The sequence below is a fragment of the Bombus vancouverensis genome, chromosome 7 (assembly GCF_051014615.1).
Source record: "Bombus vancouverensis nearcticus chromosome 7, iyBomVanc1_principal, whole genome shotgun sequence".
NCBI lineage: Eukaryota > Metazoa > Arthropoda > Insecta > Hymenoptera > Apidae > Bombus > Bombus vancouverensis.
Window position 1 is genome coordinate 51,519 of NC_134917.1, and position 15,939 is coordinate 67,457.

Below are 15,939 nucleotides of genomic sequence, written 5' to 3' on the forward strand. Positions count from 1 at the left end.
AATGTAATAGATATAAGTACAGAGCGCGTGAGCGAACTAAAAACGCGATAGAGAAGTAGAGAGAGGATGTTCCGTCCTTGTCTAATGACGCGCACTTGTACAGGAAATATGTAACAGCGGTATACGAGCAGCGTCAGTGTCCACTAGTGTGCATGCCTGATTAAACATGGACAGGAAGTATCTATACATGGTGTTCTCTTTCTATTTCCATGTTGCATCCATCTTTCTATATCCATGTTGCATTAGGAGGAGAGTCGTATTTCGGAACGTCATCGGAACATATTATACCTTGTATGTGATTATTTGGAACACAATGGGTGAGTATATTATAATTAAAATATATTCCTAGTTCCAATTCTTTTGAATAGTGTCAGTGACCAATCGAAATAGAAATCAGTGGACATCATGGAAAGAGAAGGCGAAACCAAATTTGAAAATTCGACATCGGTAATTCAGTAGTTAAGAATAACTCAATCGATTATGTAGATTAACTAGTTATAAACAAATATATGAAGTATAAATTCAAATTATTCTTATCCATCTAAAAATTGGAAATTAAAAAGCAGAAGACAAGAAATTATCTTCGAGGATTTATATAGTAAATACATTCTTTTGCCTGTCTTACCTAGAGATAAAACAGTTGTTTGATGGTTATCTTATAGTGTTCAGTCATTGCGAAAAATATTTTTAATTAGTTAAAAACTATAATTAATTAAAAACTACATTTTTTTATGTATATAGACGTTAGCGATGTATTATTCCGGGAAGCTCGTCTATCTCCCGAACATCGGGTTTGCGACAACATCGATTTGGAAATTATCGTTGCAGAGTATGAAAATTATTACAAGATGAAATTTCAAAAATATCCCATATTGTGTAAGAAAATAACTGGAAGGGAAATGACGAGGGAAGTGACAAATGCAAGCAAAACGTAAGAATTTAAATTATTTAACGATATTAAACGGTATTCAACGTATTCAACGTATCGTATTCAACGTATCGTATTACAATATGATCCAGTGTTTGTAGAAGTATTGAGACAAAAGCCAAATCTGTTAGTAAACAAGCGAGAAGTGAGCCTGTGAAAGAGACGAATCTACAGCAGAAGATAACTGATGATAATGCGAATCATATTAATCTCGCAATGACAGTGACGTCAATATTCCCCAATGAGAGTGATGGACGTTCATCAGAAGAGCTATTTAACGTCCCAATGGAACAATCCATGCAATCGAAGATATTGAAATGCATTGCAAAGCTTTATTCAGATAATCCGGAATTACGAAAAATTGCTGAGGACATCTCATGCGTAAGTTATTTTCGATTAATATACGTATCGTAAAGCTTTTAAACGATAAAATTCCCGTCGATGAACCGTCCAACGTATATCGACAATGACGTGATTTCAGTAACGCTTCAAATATCAAATTACGTAACACTTACTTAATATAGAGAAGACGCCATTTTATCTTTGTATCGTCACAGGAGATCATAGTAAACAAATTAAATGTACATTGGGATGACGTTATAGGCCTAGAGGAATGTAAAACCGCTGTTAAGGAGGCCGTTGTGTATCCCCTTAAGTATCATATCTTTTTTGATGGCCCGTTTTCCCCCTGGAAAGGTATTTTGCTGTACGGCCCACCTGGTACAGGTAAGATACTCGTATTCTTTTCATTTCTGTACGTGTTTACAAGAAATATACAAAACAGGGAAAACGAAGTTAGCGAAGGCAGTCGCGACACAATGCCATTGCACCTTTTTTTAACATAACTGCCAGCTCATTAACATAACTGTCAGCAAATGGAGAGGCGATTCCGAGAAGTATATACGTGTAAGTTGCTTTGTCTATGTAAGTTTCTTTGTTCCTTTGTCTATGAAGGAGAGATTCTAGGTATAAAAAGATTTGATTTTATTTTTCGTCATTTATATATAAATAGAATAGTTGTTTGGAAAACGAAATGATATCATATTCGTGATGAGGCAATGAATTTAAGGAATTTCGAATATAATATTTAATGAATAATACATTTGTTAAACTGAACAGGTTTTATTTGAACTTGCCTATAGTCATTCGCCTACAATTATTTTTATCGACGAGATTGACTGGATCGCCACAAATAAAGGAGACTGTATATTGTCTGAACCTGCAAAGAGATTCAGGTCAGAACTTCTTTCTAGATTGGATGGATTAGTGTCTAATGAGAATTCTAATGTAGTTCTTCTGGCTACAACTAATTCCCCTTGGTACGTATATCACGTTATTTCAATGTTTTCTAAGTAGAAAATATCGTAATATTTCTCCAAATTCCAAATATGTTATTGTGTTGTTTGAAGTATTCCTTCATTATTATTAGTATAATAGAACGATAATATTTATTGTAAATATGTTATTAGGGGCATTGATGCAGCTTTACTCAGGCGTCTCGAAAAGCAAATATACGTATCATTACCCAATGAAGTTGCTCGACTTGGTATATTCAAATTATACCTTAGCAACCACTTATTAGAAAATACAGATATTGTAAACCACATAGTAAAATGTACTGAAAGATATTCTTGTGCAGATATAAAATTGCTTTGTAAGCAAGCGTGGCTACTAGAAATAAGCCCGATATGGAGGAGACTTGAAAAGAAAGAAACACCTGTTACCACTTTGAAATATGAATTAAAAAGTTATGAAATATTAGCAAAATTGTTTAAAAAAATGTCACCTACAGTTATGCAAATGGATAAATATGATACGTGGAACAAATAAATACGCAATCGTAAGGACAGATATTGAAAAATATAAATAAATGGATTATCGTTCGAGAAATTTTTATTACCATCATATGATATTGCTCCATATCATGAAATATATACATGCCGTAATAGGAATACTATCATCAAATCTCTTCAAATGAGGGAGTGGCAAATGACGATGCGTATTGACAAGATTGCTCGATGAAGATCAATTACGTACTGTGTCCGCGGATTCCAAAAAATGAGTCCCTAAGTAGATGGAAAAAGGAGAGGAAACAGATAGATCACAAAGAGCTACTTATTGTAAGGGAAGAAATCTAAAACTCCAAATAAAGAACAAAAAGGAACAAGCTGCTTATGACGCTATCGTTCCTGGTCTTCCGTGTTCGGTCTCAATTACTCTTGCAGTATATTGTAGCAGATTGTGTAGTATATTTGAGCATATTGTATTATATTTTGATGCGTACTATCTCTTCGATCACTTGTTTTCACCATTAAGACAAAAGAATAAAATGCTGATTGAAGATGCTTATCGTGACCTCAACTTAAGAAAGGAAATACTTCTTTTGATGTATATTCGAAACTGGAACATGTATCAACCTCGATGATGACCTTCATTGTTAGATTGAACTTTAGGTTTAAAAATTTGTATTTCAAAATGTGGTAGGAAGAGGATAAAACAAATTGTTAGTAATACTGAAAATTACATTTATTTTTACTGAAATCACTGAAATTAATACTAAGATCAGTGAAATTATTATTTTTCTAAAAATATTCAAGCCTTGAACTTTTTTTTCGTGGGGAGATCCTCATGGACACTGTCGGGGTAGTGTCGGACTTACCGACTAAAACCCCACGATAGTGTCACACAGTATAGAAAGCACGATATAAAAACCCCCCAAAATAAGCGCTCGAATCAATCTGTTAAAATATTTTGACGCAGTCTCTTTTAATACTTTGAATCATTCTGTAACATTTTGTACCGTTACTCTGTTAGATCTGCATAATAAACTCTATTATCATATATAAAGGTAAATTTCTTCACCTTGGCCTACTTGACGCTTAATAAAGGTGCACCGGGACCTCTTTCGAAATTCAAGCCTTGAACTGCTCCGAATATTCATCGGATCTGAGTATTGGATACAGAAAATATCTGGGTAAATTTAGTCAAAAAATGTTTTCGCAGAAGGGAGTCAGTTTCAAACAGTAAGTTAACTTGAGAGAATTAAATTACAAAGTTCTGGCAGAATAACATAATTTTGCATAAAAATAATAAAAAAATGAATACGTCGAAACATTTTACAAAAAAGCAAAGCACGAAGTGTTATAAAAAGTGAACGAAAAGTGAAGTGAAGTGAGTTTATTCGTTTTACAACATATTTTATATAACATGCTCTATCAGTTTGTTACCTCAAATTTGCCTTTTATTTAAATTTTCTTACATAATTTTCATAATATATTCATAAAGTAATATTGAATATATAGTACAATTCTATAGACCTACTACGAGAAACAGATCTTAAAAACAACAACACTAGTAAAGTAGAAGCGTTCTTCAAGCCTAAATCCAAATATGATACAGTGCTGAAAAAGTAGGATTACTATATCATAACAAGCAAAATGTATCTTCATAATCTATGTGCTACTAGCGATTTTCCACATGTTCAACGAGATATGCAGTACAGAGGACGTATAAATGTGTTTCTTTATTTTTGTTGAGTCACAAATCAGAATATTGAGTATGTTATTTTCCCGCGGATTGTAAAATCATAAATTGTTAAAGTGTCACGGCTCATTTTATTATCGTAACATCTGTTCAAAATTTGTCAATGCGACCTGGAGATTACGGTAGTGAATATGCAACAATCGAATGCCCCAGCGAGAAGGGCTCGGTCATTATATTTATTCTTATCGTGAGTTCGATAACAAAATATCGAGTTTAACAGTCGTATACAGAGCTCGATCATTCTGGATTATAGCCTCTACGTCTACGATTCCTTTTTGCTTTTGGCATTTCATCTACATTGTAATAACAGTTTTGACAAATGATACGGTCGAAGATATTTTAATAAGCGTGTTGGAGTAATTGGTAACAGTAAGTGAGTAATTATCCATACACCTCCGGGTGATAGGCTGGAAGTTCTCCATCCCAAGGACCGTAGAGTTCCTCTCCTTGTTCTTGTTCATAAAAAACGATGCCCGTACTGTATATAATAGGAAAAGTTTTCATTATTAACGTGTTGCTTTTGTTTGTTGTGTTTGGTCCGCCTGTTTGAATGCTCGTCACTATCTATTGCGAGCGCGTTAATTTTAATTTATTTATATGTATTGACCATGGCATTCCTTTTACTTCGATTTCAATATTATGGTACTTGAAAATATTGGGAACTTTATGAGGTTCTGTATATCCGTTTGAGATTTCCCTCTACTAAGTTCTTTCATTAAATGTAACAAATCTACCATTTTGAAATTTTGTTTATTGATCCGTCTGTTGTAATATTCCTTAGATTTTATTTTCGATTTTATCAGTGAGGTGGTAGGACGTGTACGGTGCCAAAGAAATACTCCGCGGATTGATTTAACAATGAGTTTATTAATTATACGTGGAAGACCTGATAGTTTTACCAGCACGCGTTACCTGGGCCGTACTGGTATTGTTCTTCGCATACTCACCGTTTACTCGACTTCACTGATCAGTTGTATCTCTCTGCGTCTCTCTAGCCTTTCCTCGTTGCCATTCATATAGGATACCGAGGTGCCTGAAACAGAATGTTTTCTTCTGGGGTAGGGAATCAGTTTCCTTTATCGAAAGCACTTGCGCTTTATTGTAAATCATAGGGTCTATTCTTTGACGACGTCCTGACCTCGGACGTCACATTTCACAGGCCAGCACGTGCGCTTCAGCCCTGGAACTTTCTTTATGGCCATGAACCGCTACAGTAGGAATTTTAAGGGAGCACTTGGTCAATAGATCCTGTATGGTCAGGACATATTTGTTTCCTTTTTGTGTTCTCGATGATGTAACCTAGACGTCCAGTAATAATTTTCTTCCCTTTGTCATCTTTCAATATCCCCGCTACGCACGTGTTCGTAACCGTCTGCTATTTTGGTTATATACGCCTTCTTCCGATTATTTTACGGAAGGACCAAAGGGATATCGGTGGGCCATTAGGCCTATTGAAGTTTCCCGACACTTTCGGCCCGTCGGCACCTACGCTTTATCGCGACACTGTATGTGTTTCGTCGGCCTTTCGTAAACAGTGTTCCGGCGATGCTATAATATGTATCAAAGAAACCGTTGGAGAGAGAATTGTTCTTTGCGCTACAGATCTTCGAAAAAGCGTACATCGAAAAAGCGTAATCTCATACATTTTTATTAGAAATTAAAAATTTCTCGTCTCGTAACTTGATAGATTGATCGTGGGAAAATTAACGGATCGACTCAAAATGTGTGTTACTTATCACGTAGTCTCGATATTCTACGACAATTAATGGACGAATGTAACATTTAAACACAATAACGATTTCGTCAAATTCCATCGGCATCAGTTCTACCCCATCAACACCTTTGGTAGCCGAAGTTATGCACAAGTAACTAACTAAACACCACCCTAAAACAACCAAAATCAAAACAACAACAATAACGACGCTGCAGTCAACAAAAATATGTGAGCAAAATGCAGTACTCAGACAACAAACACAACAAATTACAGTCATGCTACAACTACTTACAAACATGTTAAGTAAAAAATAGAAATGCCAACGCCCTGGCCGCGCTGAGTGCACTCGTTCCCGTCAGGTCACGAAAGTTAAGTAGCGCCGGACACGGAGAGTACTTGGATGGGTGATCGCCTGGGAACTCCGTGTGGCGTTGGCGAAGCGCGCTAGGCCCGCCGCGCCCCTCGGTGAGGTTCAGGCTTGGTGCGCTCACGTCCACCAGCAATTCACCACTTAATAAACATATCAATCACCGCTAAAAGCACTAACGATCGCAAACTAGTTCATCACTACCGGCATCAAGACCTCCTTCGCATGACGTTAGACCATCCTCGAATTAACCCTATCTCTTGAAGTAAGTACCTCCTTATATATCAATAGTTAACCATTAAATAAATTAAATCAGTAAGTAAGCAACCCACTTAATATCACAACCTCTTAAAGTAAGTACATCCCTTATAATACTATAGACAAAAACCAAACTCCATACTTTTATATCACTAGTCAATTATTAAAACATAATAACTATACCTAATACATAGTCACCTATTATAGTAAAATAGCCTAATATATAATAAATCTCATAGTACCATATTAATAGTACATTAATAAATAAAATATATATTATATGATAATGAGGTCCACTTACTAAATGATCATTCAAATCTACTTTCAGATATCGAAAAATCTCGCTCACCTAGCACTACGCCAGCCAAGGCTTACCTCTCAAGTAAGAATAAGTACGTAAAGCAACTAAGTACATCCTGCATACATGCTTACAACGAAGTAATAATTAATAATACACACAAACATTGATAGATATATGGAAAGTTAAAGCCTTATTCTCTAGTCAATTATTAATAACACAATTTAATCGTACAACTCTAAAATCAAAAGTCGATTATAATAACAGTATCCTAATAAATAAGTAAAAATACTCTACACTCCATAATACCTACTCAATGTCAATTAATATAATAATATAATTAAAATAAACTCCTCTTCGCAGGATAATTCTTCATTCTACTTTCTAAGATCAGCTCCTTCTTTGCTCCTCAACACATTCATCACCCAATTCTCTGCCTCGTAGGAGCACGCACTTATTAGAAGTAAGTACATCATTCCTAGTACATCTATTTGAGTAGACAAAATAAATATAAAGCATAAAGCGTAACATAACAATCACATAGTCAAAATCAAACAAGAGAATATAATAATCCTCTTAACAAAACTAACTCGAGGCCTGCTTACAGGCATCAAAACCTCCTTCGCTAGACACATGCCATCATCAATTTATCACTATCACTCAAAGTAAGTACCTCATATACATAAATACATAAAATATAAATTTATTGTCATTATATAGTAAGTAGAATCAAACATATATGTCGGAGATGAAAGGACACCGGAGCCTTCCCTCTGGAACTTCGGGAAAATCCGTAAAATTGTAATTAAAGTTTACAGTCGTAATTAAACAATCTGCTGTCATCCTGCCCAATTGTACTTGTTTGCGATTTGTGATAATAAACTTGGGCTCAAGGCGACCACCAGTCGCCGAACGTAGCCGCGGTCAACGGGACGGGCGCTTCGCCTAACAAAGGTGTGGAGTTATAGTATGACCCTCGTTAAAAGAAATACCAATAGAGGTACGTAGAGTGACAGTAAAACATTCCAACGGTTCCTTCGGACAATGAATACCTGATGTTGAGGCACGTACACAGCACAAATCCAGTTAGCCCGAGGACCCGCTACAAAACCTGGGTTTTTCCGGCAATTAAGATTTTCCAAACGGACAGACAGTCTTTGTCCCAAACTGACCAATTGACAGCGACGTCAATTTCCCTTACTTTCGGAACGAGGGCTATCCTCGACAAATCCGATGGTCTCGTGTCCTTAGACACACCCCATCATAGTTTTCCTCTGTGGCATCATTGAAACGAAAATTCATTCTTTCCTGAGATCCCACCGACGAAGGGAGCAGCGCCTGACGATCAGTGAGTTTGAGTTAGAGCAAGTATATCTTTCATCCCGTTGACCGTGGATTCGTCATCGGACCTAAGACCAACGTCACTAACATCACAAGTGCCCAACCACCGCTGTTGATTGTCGAATCGGTAATGTCCATACTCGTAGCATCAGGCCGTATCTTCGTTATCACACAACGATGGCCAACTCCAAGGGAGGTCTATCAAACGCCCACAACCCTGTTCCTGACTGTTCTCCGACATATAAAAACTAAATATAAACTAACTCTCTCTACAAATCAAGTAACAATGGTCCATTATTAAAATGAGCATAGATATCCTAGCGAGATCCACTTCATGAATAATAATTCAAAGTCAATTTTTAGATATCAAAAACCTCGTTCCCTAAACACTACGCAAGCCAAGACTTACCTCTCAAGTAAGTACATTAGTAAAAGCAAGTAAGTAACTCCTTCATATATGCTTACAACCAAGTAATAATTAATAAAACACATAAACATTGATAGATATATGGAGAGTTAAAAACCTCCTTCTGTAGTCGATATTAGTAAACAATTAATCGTATAAACTCTATAGTCAATTACAATAAACTATCTGCTGTTAAATAGGTAAAAAATGCTAAACTTCATCGTACCTGCACAATGTTTATTGCCATAATAATAATATTACTATTATAAAATTAATATAACTTTAATATAATTTAATATAAAACTCCACTTCTCAGGATATCCTGTTCTACCTCCTAAAATCGAAACCTTCTTCACACATCACCGCACTTCGCCCAAGTCTTACCTCGTAGGGGTACACACCTATTAAGAGTAAGTACATCCTTTCCTATTGACATGTCGAGTCACGATTCGAGTCCGGGCTCGAGTCGCTATCACGGTGAGGACTTGGGGTAGGTAATGATTCTTCACTGAAGCTATCCATCTTCTTAGACCACGGAAGTGACTTTTATTGACACAAACAAAAAGGTTACAGAGTTGACGCAAACTGACGATGATCACACACTTGCAACACTAGTGACAATGGTCTTAGGTTCACTAACAAATACGCAGCCAACGGGATGGTAGGTGTACGTACTCTATGTCAGATTCTTTGGTGATATTCACTGACCGTAAGGTGTCAACCTTTTCGTCGATGAGATCGCAAGCGAGAGAGTGAGTTTCCGTCCCGATGATGCCACAAAGAAGAACTATAACGGGGTGTGTCTAAGGACACGAGATCATCGGATTCGTCGAGAAAAGCCTTCGTTCAGAAAGTAAGGAAAATTGGCATTGCTGCTAATTGGTCAATCTCCCTATCGGTGGTTAGAAAAAGATGCTAGCCGCCCTCGAGGGAAAGTTGCTAGTGGGAGACGCCGCTCGTTGAAAAATAGGTCTCCTCTATTTTCCCGTAGTTGGGACAAAGACTGTTTGTCTGTTTGAAGGACTTTAGTTAGCTAAATCTTAAGATTTGTAACGGGCCCTCAGGCTAGCTGAACATGTACTGCGGAGACGCATCGACATCTGGCAATCATCTTACTCGAAGAATAGGGTCTGCGTGTGGCGAGTTACGGGACAGAGACCGTTGGAATGTTTATTGCCGTGTGTTATAACTATTTCACTTTTAAAGAGAGCTATACAATTACTCCATGTCTTTGTTAGACAAAGCGTTCATCCCGTGACCGCGGCTACGTTCGGCGACTAGCTGTCGCCTCGAGCACAAGCTCACTATCATAACTCTCAAACAATTACAATCGGATTGAATAACTACAATTGTTTAATTCCAGCTATAGTAGACTCTAGGTTACAATGTTGCGAGATTATCCAAAATTCCAAAGGCTCCGGTGTTCTTTCATCTCCGACATATATTACACTCCGAAGACCTCGATAACCCTCTTGTACGCACGCTTGTTGTCAACCGACCCCACCAGATTCTTCTAACAGCTTCGAATCGTCTTTGTCTCAACTGATACCTGGACGCCCTCTGACGCTTACACACACATTCACATGTACAGTGTAAATGTATCATCTACCTAACAGTAGTAAAATTTATTGTACGAATCCAAAATAGTGAGGGTTCAGAGTGCTATAATAAAAAAGATATCGAGCGCTAATTTGGAAAGGTTTTTATGCTGAGGTTTTAGTCCCCCTGTAGGGATTATCCCCGAGTGTATATCAGAGACGGCTATTCCGTTACTATCTGGTTATTGTATCGATAGCTGTGGCATGCAGTATGTTTTGTCCACCCTATTACTGCTTCTCAACATGTGACATTACTGAGCGTGTGACACTAGCGCATCCGATACCAGGCGGGCCCGTCAGCCTCGCGGTAGACGCATCCGATTACGCCATAGGAGCAGTACTACAACAACGCGTAAACGACAAATGGCAGTCGTTAAGATTTGTTACAAAATCCTTGACCTCCGCGCAGCGAAAAAATATAGAGCATATGACCGCAAACTTCTTGCTCTGTACACCGCAGTTAAACGTTTTAGAAACCCCTCATGTGCGCGTTCAATCAATATCTACACAAATGTTCACCGCGACAATTTCGCCATCTTGACTACATTGGACAGTTCACGACCGACATCTGATACATTAAAGGTTTGGACAATAATGTAGCCGACGCTCTATCTCGCATCGAAGCGATAGGGAAATCTGTGGACCATAAAACTCTCGCCGCAGCGCAAGAAAACGACACCGAGCTGCGCAACATCATCAAGTCCGATACATCCGCATTACAATTAAGGAAGATACGTTTTCCTGATTACGACGTATCAGGCGATATTGTACGACCGTTTGTATTGAAACCCTTGCGGCACAGCGTATATAATTCGCTCCAGGGACTTTCCCATCCTGGGATACGCGCCACGCAAAACCTGGAGACGACGCATTTCGTCCGACCGTCAATAAACAAAATGGTCGAAACTGGTCACGACAATGCCTGGCAGCCTATGGTCCACGTACCGTCATTCCGGTCCTCAATAAACCTAAGGACCCACCATAAACCTTAACTTTTTAATTTAACTGTTAGCACATGTTTTCAAGTTAATGTGCTTATCCGGAAGGATTTTCTAATCCTATAAGTGTTTCGGTTTATGGCTGGTCCTTAGACAAGTCGTCAGGTTTATTAGACGCTATTAAAAATTACGGAGAGAGCGGGTAGTCACCTAATGGGAAAAACGAATGTTTGTCTAACGACAAAGCTGGTTTTTCCCATGAACAAGGTCACCCATGAGCCACGTTGGTAGGAGGCTTCTTCCTCATACCTTTATGCATTAACGTGGGTTATAATCAAGCCGCATCGCGGACCGTTACCCTCACTTTTCATAACGAAAAGTGTGAACAACGAATCCCCTTCCTTCGTTCAAAAAATACCTACAAACCGAGCTTTCCTCCGTAATTACATGAGAGCGGAAGTTCAGTTAACTCTCCATTCTAACATACCCAACATCTCAAGACTTCGTCGACGACAACATATCTACCAGGACGCGAGCTCTGTCTTTAGATCAATCATCGTCTCTACACTGATTCTCTCATCTAAGAGCAATCCATTTATTCTTCACTTACCTCTTACGCATCGGCGTTATTATCTTGTGTAAAGTTGTTGGAAATACATACTTTATAACCCTGTTAATCGCAGCGTTATACAACCTCAACCACCCCTATTATCTCAATGGAAATCAGGGGATCGATCTGTTCGCGGCATCGATTATTACAATCGTAACGGGAATTTACGACTTCCATTGACGCATTTCCTAGCAAAAGCGTCTCCCCACGACTGGTCGAAAATACAGTATGCTTGTGCGAATTTCAACAAAATTGCAATGGGTTACAGTGGATTACAAAGAGGGAGGGAAGTGCAATGAATTATTACGATAAATTGTAAGGGGTGTGAAGTGGGATGAGGTGATAGGAGAATTGGTGTGAGTGGAATAGTATTAAGTGAATATCAGGGTGTATGATACATGGCTCCATCAAGCGGCGGTATTAGGCGGGGGGGGGGGCGGTGTATCGCTCACACCAATTCCCGGGCCCCTTTCAATCGCAGCCGGGGCGGTCATCGTGGAGGTTTTAGTCGGCTGGAGTCCGGCACTACCACGCCGCTTTTCCCCAGAAGCGACCTGGTGTCAGTGCGGATTTCCTCCACGTTAATAAAAAAAAAAGGGTGTATATTACAAGGGAGTCGACGTGGATTATGATCGAGTGAGTGAGTTGCAATATGTTTGGGTATAATTAAATGGTAATATCTTCGCTGAACAAAAATAAATGGAATAATTGGAGGATCTAATGTTAAATGTGAGAGAAACAAGAAGTATAATGCTCGATAATCGTGGCGTGATGAGTCATAGATGAACAATATCAAAGAATATAAGGCAATAAATTATTGAATTATTGAATTAAAATATGAAGAGGAGTTGGTAAAGTCGAGTATCTATAAAAAAATGCAATTACGAATCTCAATTTAAATGATAAAACTTTAAAAGGAAATAAAATTAGAATTGAATTAGGAGAAGCCAGAGTTCAATAAAATATAATAAAGAGTGGTAATATAATGAAGGAGTATTACGTAGAATACTACATAATATAATTGAAGAACTATATAAATATAAAGTTTTAAGAAGAAATTTATTTTCAACCTTAAGTAATTTAAATACAATAGCTTAGGATAAATATGTTTGGAACTATAATGACTCATCAGATAAAGTCAGTTCATAATGGAAAACAGTGAAAGAATTAGAGAGTGGAATTAGAAAGAAAGGAATTAATAGGAAACAGTAGATAATTTAAAAAGTAATAAATTAATGTATATAACGTATTAGTAAATGTTTAATATGCGTGAGTACGTTGTTGTAGATAATTCGAAAGGACGTTGGTTGTTCGCATTTATTGATGAGTTATTATAGCTTCATAACTACAAATTAATTAATTAATTAATTACAAACTATTAAATTAATGGTTAAGAATGGAAAGATTAAAAACGCCTTTAATAACAATAACTCATCACGCTAAGTCTGTTTATCGTGTTTTGTTTTTGTTTTAGTCGTTATTTATTTTACTTTTAATTGAATAACGAGAATGGTTTTGTATTAATTTTCAACGCAACAGTATTTAATATTGGCTTCGAGATGATAATTAATATAATAGATTTAAATGGTGTAAGATTATGAAGTATGATAGAGAATGCAATTGCACACGATGGAACACAATAATACACTAACACTGCCCTTTGGGTGGCTTCGACACGATTAATACCTGCTGGATTGGCACATGAATATTAGTAGATCGATGAATTGAAGAAGATACATGTGGGTGGTAGCATTGGGGCAAGGTGAGGTTTTCTTGTCACTAGGGTCAACTGTGAGTTGATGGGATAGGGGAAATGCAAATGCAAATGCTTATATGCAATGGAGTGTAGGAAGTAGGGCTCACATAATAATTTGAACGACGTGATGAGACGCGCACGTGTCATACGGTTGCCAATAGGTAAGCGGGCCCCTTCTTTAGGGGCTTTATGATACATTAAGGAGTGGTGCCATCTACATGTATGAAGTGAAGTATTATTCAATATGAAATGGTATGTGTCAATCTGGCTAAGTGGGCCACCTGGTGGCAATGGTTAATTAGGAAAGCTTAGTAACATGTACCGAGGGACATCTATGCAGGAGGGCTCGATGTATGCTGTTACAGTGGAAACCTCATGTACCTCCGAATTAAAAAGGGTTTATCCTCCGATGAGCAAGAAAAATCATAATTATTGGCGGAGTGAACAGTCGATGAAGTTAAGAAAGGAGGTGATGACGACGAGAAGAAGAGCTAGAGAGCAATGGCGAGAGGAACTGGAGACGCGGCACAGTGGATTTAGGAGTTGCGGAAAAAGAAGAGGCAGATGAGGAAACTGATTCGAACCAACAAGGAGAAGGGTTGAAAGGAGTTCTGTGCCTCGTTGGGCAGGGATCCATAGCGAAGGGCGTACAGGGCTATCATGACGTAGCTTTTCTTAACGAGACCGAGGGGAAATATAAGTAGAACCCACGGGAGTATTAGTGTCAGCGAGGGCTTGATCACGAAGGAAGCGCTACTGGATGCCGGAGCTGAGATGAACCGGAATAAAGCGGTTGGTGTAGATGGCATACCAGGAACGGTGGTAAAAGAAATTGAAGGTTGCAAAATTACGTGTTGAACAGTGTTATCAACTGAGCACGAAGAAATTCGTTTTTCTTGAAAATGAAGCTTTATATGGAAAGATCTTATTCCACATTTTTCTCTTATTTTTGCACGTCGAATAACTTCCCTCTGCTTAATCGGTAACTAACCAAATTTACATGTTTCAAACAGATTTCCAAGATCAATTTTCTCGAAAACAAAGCCTGTTATTCTTTATATCTTTCTTGTTTTTCTTCGTACAAAACTGTTTTTCGTTTGTTCCTATTACTTGACCGGATCTTATGTTTCACATATTCTAACATACTCTATTCATATAAAAATTCGTAGTATAATAATCGTTACTTTCGATATTAAAATCATTATTAAATATTCGTTTAATTAATCTTAAAATTGTGATACAATCATAAAAAGCTACCAAAAGAATGATGTCTAGATTTTACAAGCATGCCACAAAATATATATGTCGGAGATGAAAGGACACCGGGGCCTTCCTTTGGAATTCATCGGAAAACCCTCAATATTTTAGCCTCTATAACTTAACTCGATTACAATTGTTCGAGATTTGTGATAATGAGCTTGGGCTCGTGGCGACAACCAGTCGCCGAACGTAGCAGCGGTCAAGGGATGAACGCTTTGCTTGACAAAAGTATGAGGTAATAGTATAGTTCTCCTTAAAAAGAAATAGTTGTAGCGGTACTCGACAGTAAATATTCCAACGGTTTCTGTCCCGTGGCTCGCCACACGCAGACCCTATTCTCCGGGTGCGACGATTACCAGACGTCGATGCATCTACACAGTACATGTTCAGCTAGCTTGAGGACCTGTTATAAATCTTAAGATTTAGTTAACTAGTTAAGTTCTTCAAACAGACAACCAGTCTTTATCCTAACAGTCCCTAAATCTCTAACACCTACTGCGGGAAGATACGGGAAATCTGTTTTCCTCAAGGACGACGCTTCCCGCTAGCAACTTTCTCTCGAGGGCGGTTAGCATCCTTCTTCAACCATCAACATAGAAATTAACCAATTAACAGCGACGTTCATTTCCCTCACTTTCCTAAGGAAAACTTTCCTTAACGAATCCGATTATCTCGTACCCTTAGTCACACCTCCGCAGCGTCATCGTCACAGAAGGACAGTTCCTCTACGTTCCTTGAGTAGTCATCATCTTAATTTATATCGCGCACTTTGCTCAATCGCCACCTTAACTCATCGTCTATCAGTTGTAACCGAGAATTGCGAATCGTCAAGTGTAATCGCGAGTTCTACGCAAAGTGTCGAAAGAGAGAATTGTTAATAAATATACTGTTTAAATATCTCCGAGTGTTTTTTTTTTTTTTG

The 15,939-nt window shown here is 37.9% G+C and overlaps 2 long non-coding RNA genes and 2 pseudogenes across 2 annotated transcripts; 3 read left to right on the plus strand and 1 right to left on the minus strand.

Annotated features, from left to right (window-relative positions):
* On the plus strand, window positions 1–3,775 carry LOC143302890 (katanin p60 ATPase-containing subunit A-like 2; annotated as a pseudogene).
* A 63-nt stretch (window positions 3,776–3,838) lies between these two features.
* LOC143302892 (uncharacterized) lies at window positions 3,839–6,593 on the minus strand. Its single transcript, XR_013058751.1, has 3 exons — window positions 6,478–6,593; window positions 5,419–5,504; window positions 3,839–4,949 (listed from the first exon to the last, which is right to left on the minus strand). It is a non-coding gene; the product is annotated as an uncharacterized LOC143302892 (long non-coding RNA).
* LOC117164308 (5S ribosomal RNA) lies at window positions 6,504–6,622 on the plus strand (annotated as a pseudogene).
* An 805-nt stretch (window positions 6,623–7,427) lies between these two features.
* LOC143302936 (uncharacterized) lies at window positions 7,428–9,166 on the plus strand. The gene is made up of 3 exons (XR_013058803.1): window positions 7,428–7,571; window positions 7,716–7,773; window positions 8,813–9,166. It is a non-coding gene; the product is annotated as an uncharacterized LOC143302936 (long non-coding RNA).
* Window positions 9,167–15,939: the final 6,773 nt, after the last annotated feature.